The sequence below is a fragment of the Anguilla anguilla genome, chromosome 16 (assembly GCF_013347855.1).
Source record: "Anguilla anguilla isolate fAngAng1 chromosome 16, fAngAng1.pri, whole genome shotgun sequence".
Lineage (NCBI taxonomy): Eukaryota > Metazoa > Chordata > Actinopteri > Anguilliformes > Anguillidae > Anguilla > Anguilla anguilla.
The window spans coordinates 15676857-15691114 of record NC_049216.1 but is presented as its reverse complement, the minus strand read 5'-3'; the positions used below and the strand labels follow the sequence as shown (position 1 = coordinate 15691114).

Sequence of the window (14258 nt, the reverse complement as noted above, 5' to 3'; positions counted from 1 at the left end):
ATACAGAAACATACAGAAACGCACAGAAACGCACAGAAACGCACAGAAACGCACAGAAACGCACAGAAACGCACAGAAACGCACAGAAACGCACAGAAACGCACAGAAACGCACAGAAACATACAGAAACGCACAGAAACGCACAGAAACATACAGAAACATACAGAAACGCACAGAAACGCACAGAAACGCACAGAAACATACAGAAACGCACAGAAACGCACAGAAACGCACAGAAACGCACAGAAACGCAGAGAAACGCACAGAAACGCACAGAAACGCACAGAAACGCACAGAAACGCACGCTTTGGCTGTAAATCTGCATCTGGACACTGAGGGACAGCTGTCCAATCAGATGCCGGCTGAAACACAGAATATATTTTATTCTCAAGCGTCAGTTCATTTTCACTTAATTTACCTCATGGCTATTAGTCCGCTACTGTACAGTCAGAATAAAACCCACTGACTTAAATGAAATTAACATACGTTAAAAGTAAAAAAAAAAAATTAAAAAAAAACCCTCCCTCGGCATACGGCACAAAATCAAAACAAAAATGATGGCCATAAAATTTTAAGAACACCATATGCCACCGAAAGCTTTAAGGTACTGGAGTGAGTTTATCTTTCAGGCCTTGATGATGTTTTAAGTCTGCTCTCCTGTTGTAACAGGGAATCTCGAGAGGGCATTAATTTGAGTGGGAGAAGTTCATCCTAATTTGCCACAGTCATGCTTTGAGGATATAAAACTGAGATTGTATAGGTGATGACAGATTAATTACATCTGGACATAGCAGAAGAGCTACTGAAGGCCACATGATCAGGCATCAAACACAGAAGCTAACAGACTTCATAAATAAAATTCTAACTGAATTTATGAAATTATAACTTCTTTCCAAAAGAGCTGTATATCTTTTAGAATACAGTCGGGTAAAAGGGGTGAAGGGGAAGCATCTTAACACAGAACACTTAATTACTTTGCAAAGCAACAAGCTGCGTGGAACCGATACCCATGTACAATTCCACTCACGCATTCAAGTCTGGTTCTTGTGCCCCCAGCACGGGCTTTAGTAAGACAGTCATTGAAAAGTACTTCTCACCGTATGCATAATTTCATCTATTACTGTGAATAACCACGGTTCACCAGAAAGCAAAAGCAACAGGGACGTCTGGCTGAACCTGGAAAAGGGCCAGATACCACGAAGCCACTTTGGAGATGATTACCCAGGATCTGACTCTTACATATGAACATATAGAAACAAAACAACTTTTCTCAAAAATTCTTGACCATTGCCTCTCCTGAACACTATCCATATCGCGATGTTACAGTCTACGGCTCTCCATTGGTTGCCGTGCCAAATTTCACCAAATTTCAAAGTTCCTACTATGGGATAATTAACATTTCAAGTTGATTCCATCGCATTGCATCACCGCATCGCGAGCGTCGCTAGCAGACGCAACGCCGCACACTCCTGCTCCCTCAGGCCCGGTCCAAGGGGGAGGGAAAGAAGAGGGGGGGGGGGAGAAAAAAAATCTGTTGCAAATTGGAATCCTTCCGCTTGGATACGATCATGCAAACAATCACACAGAATTGATTTAACCTTCAGCCGACAGCTCAACCAGCCTGAAATTATTGATAGCCCATCAGCCGTGATCAAGATGGAGGGGCTGGATTGCGGAGGAGGAGTGGGGGGGTTGGGGGGTGAGACGTCTTTTTACGAGGGCGCCACGGCGCCCGCAGACGGGATACGAGAGGCTGCGTCCACCCCGCTCCGGCGCGGGGGCCGGGGAGTCTCAGCTGCGGCGGGGAAATAAAAGCGTCCAGTCACGGCCGCCTCCCCATCAGTCAAAGGGGTAATGATCTTTGACTCGGGCTGGGTTATATGTCAGCAAATATTCGTCTGTCAGGCTCGCGCACCGGAAGCCTCCGGCCCAGACACATTGTTATCGGAGAGACGGGCGCTGATATATGGAGCCCACAGGCCAGCCGTATAAATCCCGCAGCCTTCAGCAGGGAAATACTGAATTTTAATAGTGAGGACTTTAATGCAGGTCCCTGAAGAGTATTTTGTTATGTGCCAATAGTGGGGTCCTACGTCGTATTTTATACCGTGTAAGGACAAAGTGTGCTGCCTGTACTTTCTCGTACCTAGGTCACATTGTGCAAAAACTGCAATAACTGCACAGAGTTGGTCTTTGTATGCTGTATGTGGGGGGGGGGGGGGAACACACAAGACTTTTGCTATCAGTGTGGGTTAAAAGTGTAGATAAAGCATTAAAGGTGTGGTTCAGGTTGGTTTAAACAAAGGTGTGTTGGGAGAATTCAAGGTGTACTAAGATTCATTGCCCGCACGCAGATATTGACATATTGCGTCACCAAATATTCAATTCATTTATCAGCCCTTTGTTCTGAATGTTCAAACTGTGGAATACGAACTCTCAATGAGATGAGTTGAAAACAATCAAAATATTGTGTTGACATATTTCATAAAGTTTTCCCAAATACAGGACAGTATTTTCAGTGGTAGGTGTCAAATCCCTTTTGTATAAATGATAAAAAACACAAAAACAGTAATCTTATTTCAATTTCTATCATTGATATTATATTTGATTATTTTTAATAATAAGCCAATATATCTCAAATACAGCCATACATACAGTGCATTATATTTGCAAGCCAAATCTAAACTATGAAAGATCACTCACATCTGATTCCATGGCCCATTCGATCTCATCTATGAGTTACTAAATATTCTGGAGAAATATGTGAAAAATAAGAAACAGTTCAGTCCAAAACACTCATTATAAAGACACTCCGTATTGTATCTATGACTCCCTTTTTCAAATTCTTAAAAAAATAAAATATCAAAGAGATGCAGTTTTGTGAGGTTCTGTTGGTTGGTAACTATAGCAGTGGCACAAATGCTGTTTGTTGCATGTGATTCTGTATATGTCAACAACTTCACATCCAGCAAGAAATAGCCCAAATCATACATCACCAGGAAGTGACCTCACAGGCAGAAATATCCACCCCAAATATCCAGTCATGTTCAACTTCCAGCAGAGAGAAGGCACATCCCTCCATCTTTTTAACACAAGAGCACTAATTCCACTCAATTATTTTCCAGTATGATAATTAACTAATTCACTATGCACATGCAATTCTCAAAGGCATTTTTGTACTAATTGTTCTCATTGACTCAATTAATTATTTGTTTGCAGATTTAATTATTTGCAGATTTGGAAAAGTGTACTTTAAAAAACGAGTGGGAGACTGTTGCCAATAAATAATGATTGGTTTTCAGGCAGGGCTGGAGAAGAGTGCCCAGTACAAACCGGCATGCCAGCACACGCACCAACGGCTCATGTACAACAACACGCATCAAAAAGCAACGCTGATGAGCTCCTTCATACATTATTTCTGGTGTTGTGCTACAGTTTTCAAACAGACAGACTACGGACTGCAATTAAACAGAGATGAACAACCAAAGAGCTGTGGGCCAGGGCTGATGCCTTTCTAAAGCCCCGCACTGAACAGAGGAGGCATTCGATGGATTAATGTACCACCTTGATCTGCAGAATGTAGTCAAGAACAGGGGATCACAAACTGGAGTCTGGGATCCATAAAAAAAAGTCACAAAAATATTCTCCCATATTATTTATGATTTCAAAGGATTTCCATATTTTATTCAATAATGCACCATGTTATTTTTGTGCTATATTTTGCTTATTGTGATCAATACATGTTTATATTTATATGTAACTACATGTCTTGTATAAATCCAATACACCACAGTTCTGGTAGCAGGCCCCCACACTAATGTGGTAAATAGCTAATCAGATTTTAACCATTTTATATTCAGGGGTAAAGGTTTGCCTTTCTAAGGGACTAGAGATGAGACAGTTTGGGAACACTTGACCCACATTCACTCAAACAACATGATTTCTCACTGATAAATGATCCACAGAGTATTTGAGCCTTTGCTTGAATGAATCCAGTGTGCGTAGTGTCCCTTATCTCTGCTAATTCAGCTGACATAAGGATTACTTCCATTTCTCTCTGTAACTTTGCAAATATCAGAATTGTCTACAGGTTTAAAAATGAAAATTCAATCACAAATCAATCCATGGACTATCAACTTGACATTACACGTGCCAGGATACACGCACACACACACAGCGGCATTACACAAGGACCAGGACGCACGCACACAGTGACATTACACATGCACCAGGATACACACACACAGTGACATTACACATGCGCCAGGATACACACACACACACACACGGTGACAATGCACTTGCAGTGAGCCACACACACAGGGTGTTTAAGCAATGGCATCTGGCCTGATCTTGGTCCTACAGTAGGAGTTCTCACACTATTGACATTTTCTGTGCGGTCTGACTCGTCGGCTCGAATACTGAGCCAAGGCCAGTGGCAACACCAGTCCTAAGCAAAGATTTACATCCAATTAAACCAAAATGGGCTCCCCAGCTGGTTATTGGCTTGTATACATTTTGCTAAATCACAGTGTGATGACATTTATGACATTTTCCAGGGACAAAAAATGGCAAATAGAGCCAAAGTGCCTTACTGAGCTGGGCAGTGTGGCACTCCCTGGCCCTTGGTTTAATTGAACTGCAGCGTGCCTTGTCTGTCACTACAAGAGACCACTTAAATTAAGGCCTGCATATTTTTATTAAGTAACAACATTAGGCCATCAGAAACTCCAATAAAATTAATTCTATAAATAACAAGGAAACATAACACAGAAATCCCTCAAGTAGGAGGGCAGTGCTTTTTGCAGGTAGATCAAACGTGAGCCCTCATCGAGATTTATAACCCCCCTGACTTGAAGTTCATCCATTACTTCAAAATCAATTAATAATTCTTAAATCAGGACTGCTAATTATATTAATGCACGGACATAAAAAAAACAAGAGCACTTTTCTTTAATTATATTGTCCGTTTTTCCTAGATGTAGCATAGGGTCCCATTCATGTCAATTCCATTTGTCGCTCCCTCTCGTCAGTTAGACCCTTGAAAATGGCTTCTGTGATTAGGACATGCATGCGGGATGAATGACTTCACTATGGGGAGGGGTCTAAACTTAAGTGCAGGACACACGCGACAGCGGAGCTAAATGAGGCTGCCGCCGCCCCCTGCGCGAAACTGCCCCGCGTAGCGGATCGCTCTCCGGAACAAAGCTCCGTCCCTCGGTCATGCGAAAGCCGGCATCCCGCTCCGAACTTGTCTGGTGCCAGCGAAGACATTAATCATAATTGCCCCGTGGCTTAAATCCAAACCACGCTGAACCAAAAACTAATACGCCACGGCTCGAAGCCGAGCCCCGCACGCTAAAACGCGGACCTCGTCTGGCCCCGCTAATGACGGCCATATTGAAAACAAACTGCGCAGGCAGGGTTCAGATCCAACCGAGTGCGCGGAGCAAATTCTAAAGTCCTCGTGGCGACAGTCCCGCACGCGTGCGCGCATACACGCCCACCCCGAATACCACAGAGCGAGTGGTGCACTTCCAGTGACACTCGCTATTATTTATCACGCCGTTTTAAATGTTTTGCTCATTTGTTTCCATTAAATATTTTATTTCCTCTTAAATATTCATTTAACTCTCCTTTTAAATTTTTCAGCAGTTTTTTCAGTCTTTTTTCTGGACCGTTCCTCTTAACTCCTTTGCCGCTTTGCTCGTCATTAATAATTATTCCTGCGTGTGCCCAGGAACAGACCTCTTCAAACGCGCACATTCAGATTTTTGCCTGTTCTAATTAAGGGTTATGCTTGCAGTTGCAAAAAAAGTGCCCACTACCCCTGCCTTAGAAAATTCTAAGGAATATATTCCCTCAGACTGCCCTCTCTGTAGGCGTGTAATACACATAACTAAAAGTATCTAGTGCATCACTGAATAATTTGTGGTACTGCATTAAGTGTGGTAAGTGTCAGGCCCAACTGTGTGGACATCTGTCAGTGATAGTTCCTTTTCATTAATTTAATTATTTTTTTCTACATCAGGTTTCTCAAGGTTTGGGTCAGGACCCAGACGCGGGTCACATCATACATGTTTTTATGGTTTGAGAGTATAATGATGGGCAGCCTGTGAATTAGCTCCAGTGGAATGGAAATACCAAGAAGCTACAATTACATAAGAGCCAACTGCCGGTACCCTGCTGGAGTTCGTGTGATATTTTCAGTGTTTCTACCTCCAATCATGTCCTTTGAAGGAGATAAAATATTTCATTTTTAAAAACAAACCCAAAAGACTGACGGCAGCACATGGTCTTAGATGCAGTATTGGGAATGAGTTCTTTGATTTAACCGAGCTCCCAAGGACCTGAGTGTGGAAAACAATGTTCTGTGCGGGTTCGTACAAACTGTTTTTATTCCTCTGATTATTCACTTGTTTCATGCGTGATAATGCTCAGCTCTCATCCAAGCCTAATTAGTCTGTTTTTTCACATACCATACAATACTTTGCGTTCTACAACTCACCTTTAAAAACACAAGCAAGTTTAGTTCAAATGTTGTCTCCTTAATGGCGTGCATGTGTGTGCTGCATGCATGCTGGCATTTTAACTTTCATTTATCAAAGACTTGTAAACAGTTTGGCAATTATCTTTAGAAAAACCAAACTGGTGGTATTCTTGCCCAGGGTGCATCTGCTAGGCCGTCTGAAGTAAGGAAATGTGTTTGCTTAATGGCTTCCTCGTTAAGATCTCATAAATAAAGCTCCCACTTCAACTCACTCTCAGCCACATAATAACAATGCAAAATATTTTCAAGCAGAGGAAATCGCTCTAGACTTGGAAGCGGTTTCACTTTGGAAGCATTTAATATTGTACGGTACCTGGGAGAAAATAGTAACTATATTTCTTCAGTTTGCAAAGAAACGGAAGCTCAGAATAAACTGTAGATGTGCTTGATTCATATTTGATTTCGGGCTTTATTTGATCCTGCTTTTCTTCTAAATAGGTGAGGAAGCTAGTTCTTTCATTTCTGGCACCAAAAAAGTTTGCATTCCCTAATAAACATCAATAAGTCATAAAGGCTGTTAAAAAATGTTAAAAATAGACTTGACTTGCATTATATCTGTTTATATCTGATCATTCATTATGGATTATATCTGTCTCCACATGTGTTACCCCTCTAGTTTAATCTAAAAGTATACATGAAGTACTATACTTGTAAATACATTTTTGCTGTTACACCATTTTAAATTGTGGACACTTTTTTTAACATCATACAAGTGATGGCTTCAACTCATTGTCTTCTCTGTTTTCATACAGTATTGCTGTGTTGCAACAATATTCATGTATACCATATTAAAAGTCAACAGTGAGAAAGAAACACATGAATAACACAATCATGAACAGAACCGATGGCTTAAATATCACCAATATTGACGCAGCTTTAAATGGGACTGAATTTCCTTTAGATAAACCAGAATGTAATTTATTATATCAATGGCCTGAATTAATACAATATTAATCCACTAAAATATGACAAACAAAAATGAAAAACCCAACAGTCCACCAAAAGAGCTGCAGTCTATTGGTCTATGGAAAAGCGATCACCAATTTTTTCTTGTTTGCCACTTCTATCCGACCGGCATTTACTTAAAAACTTTTAATTTTGATGTTAATTTGCACTTGTTAATGAGAAATGTCAGCCGGTTGTGCATATTTGTGGATGTTTCTTCCGTGGGAGAATTAACATCCGAACAGTTACACCCGACTTCAAAAGGGGGAACACTGTCTCCATTTGTGGGAGCACACCAACAAAAACCTGAGCAAACAGAAATGCCGAGTGAAATAAAACACCACCATAAACTTCTAATTTTACTGGATTATGGTTTACTTAACAAGGCCCACTGATCTGGCTGAGTAAATACTGCTGTGTTAATTAGTAATCATGCCTGATAATCCAATGTAAACAGCGGCTATTAGACGGCCTTACCGAGTGGCGCGCTACATTACCAAAGTGGAGCAGCACGTGTGGTTTCTCCAAGTACGCCATTGTTATCACGAACCATGACTTTTTTTTTTTTTTTTTTTGGACAGGCCTCCCATCACAAGTTAGGAAGATATATCTTTAGTCTCCTTCATGTCATCTAACTATAAACCCTTAAAATGATAAATTAATTTATCGTGGGACCTTTCAAACAGAGAATGTATATTTCATGACCAGAATAGGAACTTTTGGTATATGATGGCTTTAGGTATGAGCACCATGTCAAAAACAAGAGCAAAACACTCTAGCCTAGATATATATATATATACATACATACATTTACTTTTTTGTATGGCTATGAACAGTTACATTTCAAGAGAAGACAGGTCCGTTACTGGCCCTCGGACTCTATTTCTGGATTCCTCTGTGAAGTATTCTAGAGCGCACATTTGGATCCTTTCTGATTTGCATACACTAATTGCCAGGTCTCATTAACCGAGATGCGGCCACCTTTTGTTTTCATAATAAGACCAGAATATTAAATCACGGCTTTTATCAGCTCAATTATTCATACACAGTGGGGCAGAGCCCAGGCAGTTTAAACTTGGGTGTTTCAGGAACGGGGCCCAATGACATTTCCCCCCCCTCCTTTAAACACTGTAAAACTGAAATATTCTGCGAGTGTTTAAACACGGGCCCCGTTCCACCGATGCTTGAGTGACGTCTCGGGCGTTTTGAGAGTACAGAGAGAGAGAGAGAGAGAGTTGACGGAGCTGAAGAGCCGCTGGCATTCTGTCTTTTCTGCCTGATTGATAGCAGAACCGCGTGATAAGAGCTCTGGGTCCGGGGCGCCTTTCCCACGCGTGGAATCCCAAATTACCTGTGATGGAGCGTGGTGTTATCCTCGCTGATCCCCGCGGCCCTGGCCCGGGGGCTCCTCCAGCCTGGCCCCGGGACCCGCACGCCGTCTGTCCATCTGTCTGTCTGTCTGTCTGTCAGAATCAGGAGGCAAACATCAGACAGCTCAGTCTTTGTTCACAGAGTGCTGACACAGGCTTCAGCAGGTCATTCCTGCATGCTTGGCACAGACATCACAGAAAGCATAGAGAACGTTTCACATAACCTACAAATATTTCAAGTTTACCATGTACATGTACACCATTTTAAAAAACAACTGAATTTCAGCTTTTTTAAATTATAAATATTTTAAAATCATAAATACCAGATCCCTTAATTCTCTCATTAAATCCTACCAGAAAAGGTGTAAAGGAGCAAGATTAGGACTGTAAAGCCTTTTTCCTCAACATTTTTTAAAATCACTACCAAAGGCGATATTTAGAGCGGGATGAAAATTAAAGAAAAATGAGCAAAATAATTAAGCCACACAGTTTGAAATCATTTTCAAAGGAAAAGCTGACACAAAATCGGTCCAATATTGTTTTGTGCGAGGGCCGTGAACAAGCTGGGCTGCATCCTGATTGCCCACATTTAAAGATATTCCTTTGTTTCAGGCATTAAGACACGCTTGTTTCTGCCTCTGAAGTTACCCTCCTCTAATTATCTCTCTGCTGGAAGCCAGAAGATTTCTGCATGACAACAAGGTGTGCGGTTAAGTGAGATCGCTGTCGAGGCAATGCGTTCGCTGTCTTCCTGCAAAGTGAGGGATTACCTGGAAACATAGTGCCGGCGCTGCACATTTTATAGGGGGGAAAAGTCTAAATATTTAAACTCCATCATTTTCCCATAAGTGCTGCATTAATTAAGCCTCAGCATGCAAAGGCAATTGTGATTAGCTGAAGGAAAAACACTGTGCAGCTGTGTAATGTGAAGCAAATGTTGCGTTTTCTTCTTCATTTCCTTGTGATGAAAAATTGAGTGCGATCTTTAAGATGCATGTTCGGAGACACACAAAGGCATGCAAACACACACACTTAAATACAGATTTATATAATTAACAGATATATAATTAACACATTTCTGATATATACAACTGAGTCCGAAAGAATCACAGCACTAATACAATTGAAAATGATTTATTTATTTATCTGTCTATTTAAGACCATTGCTATTTTGGCAAGTCTGTGGTCTTCATTAGATTTCTGATATTCTGACCATGACTGGCTCAAAAAAAAAGATTTATCGGACAAAAAGGGATAAATGCTTTTTTTAACTACTGTTAGTGAGCGCTGCACTTTTCAGTTTCAATTAATTAGAAAGTTTTATCCTCCTCTACCTCCACAAGATTCACACAATACAATATTATCACCAAGACTCAGTTAACCTGAGCGCATTATAATTAATAATAACTGCCCATATAAAACACAGTAAAGACCGGCTGGGGTGTAGAGCCAAACCCAGATTAAGAAATGAGCGGTACAAGTATTTCTGGTGTGAAATGGACTTATACCTGAGCTGTAGCTCTCAGAGCGCAGAACAAGTGAGCGTGTGCAAAGTGCCCACACACACAGCACAGCCCGTGATATCACAGGGCCTGGCAAACACACTCAGCGTTACAGCCGAGCAGGAGACGAAGAACCTCCGGGACAATTATCTCTTCCCCGCGCCCACACCTCGCTCAGCCAAACACGAGTAATAAACGAGCCCTTTAACTCGCGCAATTATTCCACCATAACACCCGCAAATGAAATTACACTGTCCGCCCAATGCGGGATGAGACGGGAGGAAAGTTAAATAACTTACGCAGGTAACTATCTCTGCGGCCCAACAACTCGGGCCGGCTCACCGATGAATCCTCGTTTTTTTTAGATATGCACAGTAATTCAGGCTGACACAGTAATTAAATAAAGGAAGCAGTCTCCATTTCCCGAGTCTTTTCACAATTAATCATAATTTACTCCCCTGCATCCCCTTCCAACTATAAATAAAACTGTAAAGAGAGATAAATAAGTTAAATGAACACAATTATTTTTTTTACTGTGGGAGAGTGGAATTGATAGATCAATTTTTGGTTTATGTTGAGCTTGTGGTATTTTGCTGTGTCCAAATAATTGCATTTCGTGTTTTTTTTTTCTTTCTGATTATTTACAATGCAACTCCCTTATTTGCATTCTTCCTTAAAAAATGATAAAGACGCTAAAGCCTGTCATCTCAAATCTACCTCTTAACAGTTCCATTCATTATCAAACAACAATTTATTATACTGAGGCATTTGTAAGTAGTTTTCAAAATCGCTGCTCAACAATGATTTATCAACCACTTTTCTCACATAAATGCTTATACTAGCAACCATACACACAGGCATTTTTCAGCATACGGCATTAATTATGAGTGTTGTGTTCCGTAAGCACTGCTCTGGACACTCTTCTGCCACACTAAACTGCTGAACGCTGTGTGGGTCACATTCTGTTTTCACCTGTTCGTTCAAGCTTACCTTCACCTGTCAAAAAAACTTTCAAACCTATACGTTGGCAGAAGAATATAAGGGGCCATTTCATCATCGATGAACAGCGAGCAAGCTGCAAGGCAGCTGCACGTAATCTTGTGAAGTGAAGTGCAGCAAATACTTCACACGCCCATCACATACTTTCCAAAAGTATATAAATACATGCAGGCCTACATGTGATTAATAAACTAATCTTGACAAGGGAATTTTCCAAAGGTCTGCGTTTTGTCAGATTGAATGACTTTTTAATTCTATGTGATATTAACACTGTGGGTAAATAAAGTAGAGTTTACAATCATATACAGCACAGTGAACTGAAAGATACACTCTCTGTTACACAGCACAACGAGCATACTTGTGCTGGCTTCTCCTAATGCTCATTAATCTACTGCAGATAATGGGTGCCAGCCAAATAAAATAAGTGAATAATAAAATAACAGTATTACTTTTAAGTTCTATATTAGTATTCCTATAGAAATTAGAGAAAATAATGTACTTGCATATTACAATATCATTATAACAGAATTGTCTAGCACACTATACATTCTGTGTAAAGGAAATTTAGCAAAATGATATAATATATAATGTGTGTGTGTGTGTGTAGTGTAAAAATACTGCATCCATTTTACATGATTTAATTTAAAATAAAACAGCATTTTAAGCTATAGCGATATCTCGATATCCAATTCTTTATAAGGCTGGTCAAATTAGACTTTTCTTTTACCATCAACCTGACATATCCTTTAAAAAAAATCCCAGTCAAATTTAGAATTAGTAATGATTTGTCGTGTGTGTGTGTGTCTGTGATCTTTGGCCAGCTTTCCCTCCATCTGCCACTGAACAGCAACATGGTTCCTAGCCAGCGTTACTTTATAAATATTACTTTATCATCTGCTTCCACCTAGTGGTCAGTACAGAAATAATACAACACCTTCAACGCAATACAACAAGACTTTGTCAGGGAGGACAATTTTCTACTATATTTTATCACTTTTTGACTCATCGCTTCATAGAAGGCAGAGGTCATAGATACAGGCTAATATCTTTTCTTGTTGCCCTTTTCTCATATTTCTCAGTTTTGGTGGCCACACAATAAAGCCCTAAACTAAGGGGATTTTGCATTTTCTCCTTCTCCTTATTCCTGCCTGATTATATCAGCACAATGCTCCAAAAGTATTGATATCAAACTTGTGCTAAGTTACATGCAACAATATTGCCTATCTTAGCTCAGACAAATTGAACAAGCTGTATTCCAAAGCAATGCTACCCAATGTTTCCCAAATTCTTTCAAATAACTTGGCCATGTGTTCTTAAAATCTTGCCAGCTGAAGACAAAGCCAAAAAAAAACAAAAATTGCCTCATGCAAGGCATTTAAATGTATGAAACTGCTGGTCAATACCTAAAGAAAGGATATTCCTCCAGAAAGGATATGTTTCTACTTTATTCTAAGGTTAATTTTACAAAATGCTCAATTCCTTGTATATTTGTAACTTCAAATAAATACTGATTGTAAAATAATACTGTACATACATACACACATACATGGAGTACTTATAATTATAGCCCTGTGGCTATATTTCCCTAGCAGCAGGTAACGTTCACATTTATAAACAGACATTTATACCAACATAGGAGCGACATAGCCCAGGAGGTAAGAGAGGTTGTCTGGCAGTCAGAGGGTTGCCGGTTCGATCCCCCCGCTTTGCATAAAAGCGCTGTATGCAGTCCATTTACCATACCAAGAAACATACAATCATTCACACTACAGAAGGGGGCAGGGTGTACCGATACTTGAAAGAATTTAGGAAACATTGGGTAGCATTGCTTTGGAATACAGCTTGTTTAATTTGTCTGAGATAAGATAGGCAATACTGTTGCATGTAACTTGGCACAATTTTGGTATCATTACTTTTAATGGCAGGCCTAGATTTGAACGAATGACTTATAGGCAGTGCTTTGTGTGTGAGTAACTTGAAATTTCTGAAACGTGTTTTTCATCAGATCCATGTTTTCTACGCTGAACTTAAGCTTTCAGGGCAACTTTACTTCAATTTTAAATTCTCCTAGTTACGCTCCAATTAATGTCTCGTCGTATTGAGAACTACACAGCACGTGAATGGGGTGAGGGGCCTGTATTATTACAATGTAGCAATAGCAAACAACCAAATAGAATACAGGATAACATATATAAATAAACTTTTCAATTGTTGTTTATTCGAATGTTCAGATAATTCATATCTATCATGCGCTCGAACGATGGCGTCCTGGTTGCGAACCTTGTCGAAGACACCTGGTCGGTATTGGGCATAGCCTACACGTTACATATCAATTTATCAAAATCGTACAAACTAAGCACAAGATTAAAGTTAACTCAGAATTGAATTTATCACATAGGGAATATGCTGCGTGCATTTGTAATGTCTGGTGAACATTCTGGTAAAGTTTATGACGGATCTAGATTCGTAGGCAAACTGATCCCCTGCTTGTAATGTCTTGAAAATAAACAAAGGCTGTTTCCAAACTTTTTTGAGAATGAAATTAGGCGCATTGGAATATTACCTGTTGTCTATGCAGCTATAGTTCTTGCAGTAAGCTGGACTTGAGAGGACTTGGACAGGAACAAATTCAGTAACGTTCCGGCAATTGGGATGGCAGGTATGCCATCCCGCCAAGTTACTAATAACTACTCTCTATTAACTTTAGGCCTACACACTATGCGCATTTTGTTTTATTTATTTGTTTATTTATTTTTGCTTGTGTGTTTGCTTTTTTTGCATCCGTATCCACTGACTGCATACAAAATGGTTCTTCGTGCCAAATTTGTTTTACATGTCGCAGGTGTAACAAACCAGCAGGCCTAATTACAACTTTACCAATTAGCTAGCTAG

The 14258-nt window shown here is 40.1% G+C and overlaps 1 long non-coding RNA gene across 2 annotated transcripts in view; it reads right to left on the bottom strand.

Moving 5' to 3' along the window:
* Positions 1 to 14014, bottom strand: part of LOC118214900 — a 181553-nt gene extending 167539 nt beyond the window's left edge. Inside the window, exons 1-2 of one of the 2 annotated variants that reach the window (XR_004762711.1) lie at positions 13930 to 14014; positions 8847 to 8958 (exon numbers count right to left, since the gene is read on the bottom strand). This is a non-coding gene — a long non-coding RNA (uncharacterized LOC118214900). The remainder of the gene's footprint in view (positions 1 to 8846; positions 8959 to 13929) is intronic. The other variant, XR_004762710.1, reaches the window with a different exon arrangement.
* Between the last annotated feature and the right edge of the window lie 244 nt (positions 14015 to 14258).